This window comes from Myotis brandtii, unplaced genomic scaffold (genome assembly GCF_000412655.1).
Source record: "Myotis brandtii unplaced genomic scaffold, ASM41265v1 scaffold118, whole genome shotgun sequence".
Classification (NCBI taxonomy): Eukaryota; Metazoa; Chordata; class Mammalia; order Chiroptera; family Vespertilionidae; genus Myotis; species Myotis brandtii.
In genome coordinates, this window is record NW_005354090.1 from 151,573 (window position 1) to 157,517 (window position 5,945).

The 5,945-nt window shown below is 42.1% G+C and overlaps 1 long non-coding RNA gene across 1 annotated transcript in view; it reads right to left on the reverse strand.

The window, feature by feature from the left end:
- Positions 1-757: 757 nt before the first annotated feature.
- Positions 758-5,945, reverse strand: part of LOC102243005 — an 18,342-nt gene continuing 13,154 nt past the window's right edge. The window contains exons 2-3 of the long non-coding RNA XR_001359906.1: positions 1,758-1,841; positions 758-880 (exon numbers count right to left, since the gene is read on the reverse strand). This is a non-coding gene — a long non-coding RNA (uncharacterized LOC102243005). The remainder of the gene's footprint in view (positions 881-1,757; positions 1,842-5,945) is intronic.

Genomic DNA, 5,945 nt, shown 5'->3' on the forward strand with positions numbered 1-5,945 from the left:
CTTCCTTCTACCCCCATTGCTAAGTGACTTTATCAAGTTCTGGGCTCAGAGACTATTTATACAGGTAAGAAAAAGAAAGTCCACCTTCAGGTTGAAGGCTGTGCAGACAATATCTGACCAATATTTAGTGTTGAAATAATTATGGAGTAGAAGGAGCATGAAACTATGTGATGAATCTCAGTCTCTCGGTGTCCTTCCATTTTTATCTCATTTTGATCAAAAGAATAACAATATGTTCTTGCTCAGATAGAGGAGGGCATTCCTAAGTATGACAGGTCCTGCATCAGAGACACTTGGCTAAAAGTCAGTAATCGTTACAAAGGGAAAGGTGGAGGACATACGAGGCAAGTATTCATGGATTGATATCTTGGATGGCTCAGAAGGCATGCAGCTCAGTGTACAAGTGGAGGGATGAGACCAAGAAGAGTCAAAAAGACACACTTTATTAGCTATTCTCTATGTTCAAATCCTCTGTCTCTCTGTCTCCCTTCCCCACTACCTCTCATCTCCTGCAGGGCACCACATCCTCATGGAATCCTCTATGTGGTTCTCATGGTGGGAGAAGAATAGGGTTGTTAAAGTAGGCATTTCCAGGACACTCAGCAGAGCGTTGTTCTTCTTTGGGGAAAGGTAGGACAAACAGCTTCTTAATCATAGGCCCATGGAAGAGGAAGGAAACATTGAGGGGTTCTCCCTGGGGATTTGTGGTTAGATCCAGGTGCACAGGGAAGGCCTCAGCAGGATCCGTTTCCTGAGATTCTTCATCATCCAGCTCAGGAAGGTACTGGACAGATCCGCTTAGCACATCTTTGGAGGGTGAGTGCATGGGTTTTTTGTTTCTCTGGTAAACAGCGAATTTTCTCCTTCTAGGGGTGGGAGCCTGAAATAAAAATGCTTTCAATAAGGGAATGTTCTCTAGGGAAATCTCTTCTGTGGCTGGTTTGTTCTATGCCTTTCTGATGGAATGTTTCAAGGGGAGCCAGCTAGAGGGATGGGCCTTTGGTTAAAGGGTTATAAAGCAAAACAGATAAGGGCCAGGAGGATCAGGGCTGGTAGAAGCTTGATAGCAAGCTTGATCCAGAGGACTTAAATGGCATATTCAAAGTCCCTAGTGGGCTGTCTCCCTGCTCCTAGTGTGACAGCAATAGCACCATTACTAATTGTTTATGCTCTGCCAGGCCCAATACAGCACCTTTTATCCAGGTCTTCTCACTAATTTCTCACAAGAAACTGAATGAGGTAAGCATTGCAAGCCCATTCATAGATGAGGCAACCATGACTCAGAGAGGTAAGAATTTTCCCATGGTCACCTAGCTCATAGGTAGCAGAGCAGGACTGGAACCCAGGTGGCCTCTCTCAACCACCCTTTCAACTATATCAGGCTGTCTCATATTAAGTGCTCAATAAATACTTCTGGAATGGGACCAACTATTTCCATGGAAACAACTTCTCCCGTCAGTTCAGGGTAAGGGTCTTTGGGACACTGAATTTAAGTTCTCAGGGCCTGAGCCATCCAAGCTCAGAGGTCCCTATTTATGAAAGTCTTAATTATTCTGCAGGAACTCATTGGGACTAAAACAAAGAGTGACAGGTCTTTAACTAGCTAGCCTATGGGTGTGACCTCAGGGCAGCCTAAATAAAATGGTGATCATGGATCTTAGGAAAATAAAATGAGAGGATGAGGTAGGGAGAGTTAAAACATAGATATTCTGCTTTTTTTCTTCACAGAAAGACAAACCATTAGAATGAAAAAATACCTGTGATGGAAAGAAGTCACAATTTATACCGACAAGCTTTACTTCAAATCTTCAACCCAGAGTACCTCTGCAAATACCAACAGGCTAAAAAAACAAAGAGGGAGAGAGAGAGAGAGAGAGAGAGAGAGAGAGAGAGAGAGACACAAAACAAAATTGTTTGAGTTTTATAATTATCAATGATCATAAATGGAAATCAACTTGCTTTCTGCTTGTGTGGACAAACAGCCAATCAACATTTATATGCTACTACCATGCAATAGATAGGTTCTGAGCCAATTATCTCTAGACTAGTCACATGGAGCATGGATTCATGCACACTGAAAAAAAATTAATTAGAAGGTGGCTGGCAGGGTGGGACTGAACAAAATGGCCCGAACACGCCCTGGAGCCAACTTCATGTGGTTCTTCCCTGGCCAGCTGCAGCTGGGGTGTCACCATGGCTTGAAAGTCTGCGGAGTGAGTGGGGTCCCTCTGCCAGGTGGAGTCCCTTGGCCTGGCCTGCAGGGATTGGGCCAAAACTGGCTCTCTAACTTCCCCTGAGGGGTTCTGGAGTGCAAGAGGGCACTCTGCAAAGTTGCTGTCGTACAGGGTGTGGAACACAAAAGCAAGTGTGCAGTAAACCAGATTTGGGGCTGACAGTTCCCCAGCAACAACATAACCCACAGCCAAAGGTGGAATCACGCAGCCCCACAACTAATTGGGCTCCCTCCTCTTTGGTTTCAGAGTGCATCACCCAAGAACCGCTGCTGCCAAGTCACTGCAGCTTGGCAGCTCCTGCAAACAGTGTCTGCCCCCTGGTGGTCAGTGAGCATCATAACGGCCAGTTGGACGGAGGGAGGAACACTTAGCATATTAGCCTTTTATATATATAGATTATCCCTCCAGATAACCACCTAAACAATTCTAAATTGCCTCCAATGATGGAAAATTTAAAACTTCTTGAGGTGGAGGAGGAGAAAGATGGCTGCTGACAGGAAGGCAGACTGCAAGATAGTATGTGAGTGAGAGAACGAAAGGAGAGTGTGTGGACGTACGTGGAGTGTATATTTGTGGGTGAGGAACAGCTATACTCCAAGGGACTGTTGGGGACCGTTGGACCAGGCTCCCCTGAACGACAGCCTCCACTGCTGCTGAAATCTCTCCCAGAGCAACCAGCTCTGCTGCGGAGACCACACCATCTTGAAGGGGAGAGTGGCTATTATGGGAAGCCTATACATCCCAGGACTCTACAACCACAACACCCAGGGACCAGCTGCGAACTCAGGAACACCAGATCTCACGCAGCACAAATACAGGGACTCAGATGAGCTCTGCACCTTCTTATAGAATGGTCAGAATTCGCCTAGGGAAAGGTGAGGTCTGTGATCCAGGCTGGAGAGAGAAATGTGCTCAATGGGATCTAGAGGTTCGGGGGAAGTCTGCGCCCCACAAAATCCATGGCCGTTGGGGCTAGCATGATCTGAGAATGTGGAAGGGGATCCGCAGGGCTGCTGGCAGACGGGAACTCTAAAAATCAACCCATAGCTGAACTGGGCGCAAAAAGTCAGCCTGAAATTTTACCAGTGTGCCAGTTGCTTAGTACCAGGGGAAAAAAGACGTGCACAGAGACATTCACAGAGTTGCACACAGTGCCAGAGGGTAAAAGTTGAAAGTTCACACACTTACTCTGGCTCTTTTTTTCTCTTTAAATCCTTGCTTTTGATTACTAAGCCAAGTACATAGGATCACTCGATTGGGGACACTCTAAGACAGCGGTTCTCAACCTGTGGGTTTCGACCCCTTTGGCGGTCGAACAACCCTTTCACAGGAGTCGCCTAAGACCATCCTGCATATCAGATATTTACATTACAATTCATAACAGTAGCAATATTACAGTTATAAAGTAGCAACGAAAATAATTTTATGGTTGAGTCACAACATGAGGAACGGTATTTAAAGGGCCAGAAGGTTGAGAATAACTGCTCTAAGAGATTGCAGGGGAAAGTTGTTTTTGTGGAACCTGGGGATCAGAGAGGGGAGTAACGATCAGAGAACCAGATCTGGGGCAGTCCATTCTTCCAAACCAGTATTAAGTACCACAGGGAAAACAAAATCTAAATACTGGCTAGAGAGGACTTATAGCCCCGAGGTCAATCCAGAAACACTGCCAGCCAGGGGTTGAATCACAAATTGACTCTTATGTAAACACAAATAAAAGAGCATAAGAAACAAAGAAGTACTGCCTGCTTGAAAATCAGGACTGTGGCTTACAACACAGAGGAGCAGTGGAATGCAGGGAACTTCAATACTGTCCTGACTACCTGACAGGAAACTGGTGCGCCAAACAGGACAGTAATGGAAGTGAATGACCTTCACTACTGCACATTTTTATTTTTTCATCTTTCACTTAGGAAACGAATTTTTTTTCTTTTTCCCTCACTTGATTTTACCTTTATAATTATTATATTTTTATTTTTAATCAGTATCATTACTACTACTATTTTACCTTTTTTTAAAAGTGTCATTTTATTTTCTCTTTATTTTATTTTATATTGGCATTAGTGTTGTGCATTCTATTTTCATTTTTCCTTTAGCATAATTTTGCTCTATCTCAACTTTACCTTTATGCCAACACTCTCTACCTCACTTTCCCCTTTTGTTGTCCTGTTTCTCTTACCCTATTCCTGCTTTAGATTATCGCTATTCCTTCTTTTTATCCCATTAAAAATTCACCCTACTTATATATCTAATTTCTGATCTCCTGCTCTAAGTCCATACATAATTCTCTGTTTTCTTTCTTCACTATCCAATTTTTTTCTCTCTTCCCTTTTTTTTTGTTGTTGTTATTGTTTTTTTTGTTTTGTTTTGTTCTAGGTTTTTTGTTTTATTTTGTTTTGTTTTGCCTTGCTTTCTCTCTGTCTTATTGTTGTTGTTTGCTTGATTGTTGATTAGATTGGGGGTTTTTGTGCTTGTTTGTGGATATTGTTTCTTTTTTAGGTTTTTTGTTTTTGTTTGTTTGTTGCTTCTGTTTTTACTCTCCTTTCTTGTTATTAGCTGTTGTTTGTAGTTTGCATTCATCTCTGGGTGTTTGTTGTTTGCATTTTTTGGGATTAGTGGTTGTTCCATTGGTGTTTTCTCCCCACATAAATAGTTTTTTCCCTCCTTCTTTATTATTCTCTTTCTTTTCTCTCTTACTTTATTTCCTTTTCTCAATATAATTTTGAACTCCTTTTTTTTACTTATCCCCTAATTCTCTTTACTCTGGTGGTCACCTTTATTTGGGGTTATTACTATGAATACATTTGTGTTCAGTGCCTTGTGCATTGTGTCTTGTTGTGTTGTATTTTGTGCCTTTCAATCAATACTGGAGAAAGAGATCTACATAACCAGATACCCAGAGAAGAGAGATCATAGGGAGACAAAGAAACAGCCCGCAAATAAAAGTAAAGAAGTCATCACCAGAAAAAGAGGTAAATGAAATGGAGGCAAGCAATATGTCAGAGAAAGAATTTAGAGAAATGGTCATAAGGTGGATGAAAAGAATGGAAGACAAATGCAACAATATGTGTAAGAACCAAGAGGAAATGAAGAACCAAGAAGAAATAAAAATTAAATCACTGCTATAAAGAACTCAAAAGAATAGAAAGCATCAATAATAGACTAGAAGAAGCAGAGGACCACATCAGTGAGCTAGAAGACAAGGTAGGAAAAAATACCCAAAGAGAGCAGCATCTAGGAAAAAAATAAACAACTTAAAAAACAAGAGGAGAGCCCAAGGGAACTTTGGGACAACACGAAACAAAATAACCTCCACATAATAGGGGTGCCAGAAGGAGAGGAAACTGAGCAAGGAGTAGAAAACCTGTTTGAAGAAATAATGACAGAAAACGTCCCTGATATAGGGAAGAAAACACTCACACAAACCCAAGAAGCTCACAGAGTCCAAAACAAAATGAACCCCAAAAGACTGATACCAAGGCACATTATAATTAAATTGGCAAACACCAATGACAAAGTAAGAATCTTAAAAGCGGCCAGAGAGAGACAGAAAGTTACCTACAAAGGATCCCCCATCAGACTAGTGACTGATTTCTCAACAGAAACACATAAGGCCAGAAGAGAATGGAATGAAATACACAAAGTCATGCAAAGGAAGGGTCTGAATCCAAGAATACTGTACCCAGCAAAACTATCAATCAAAATTGAGGG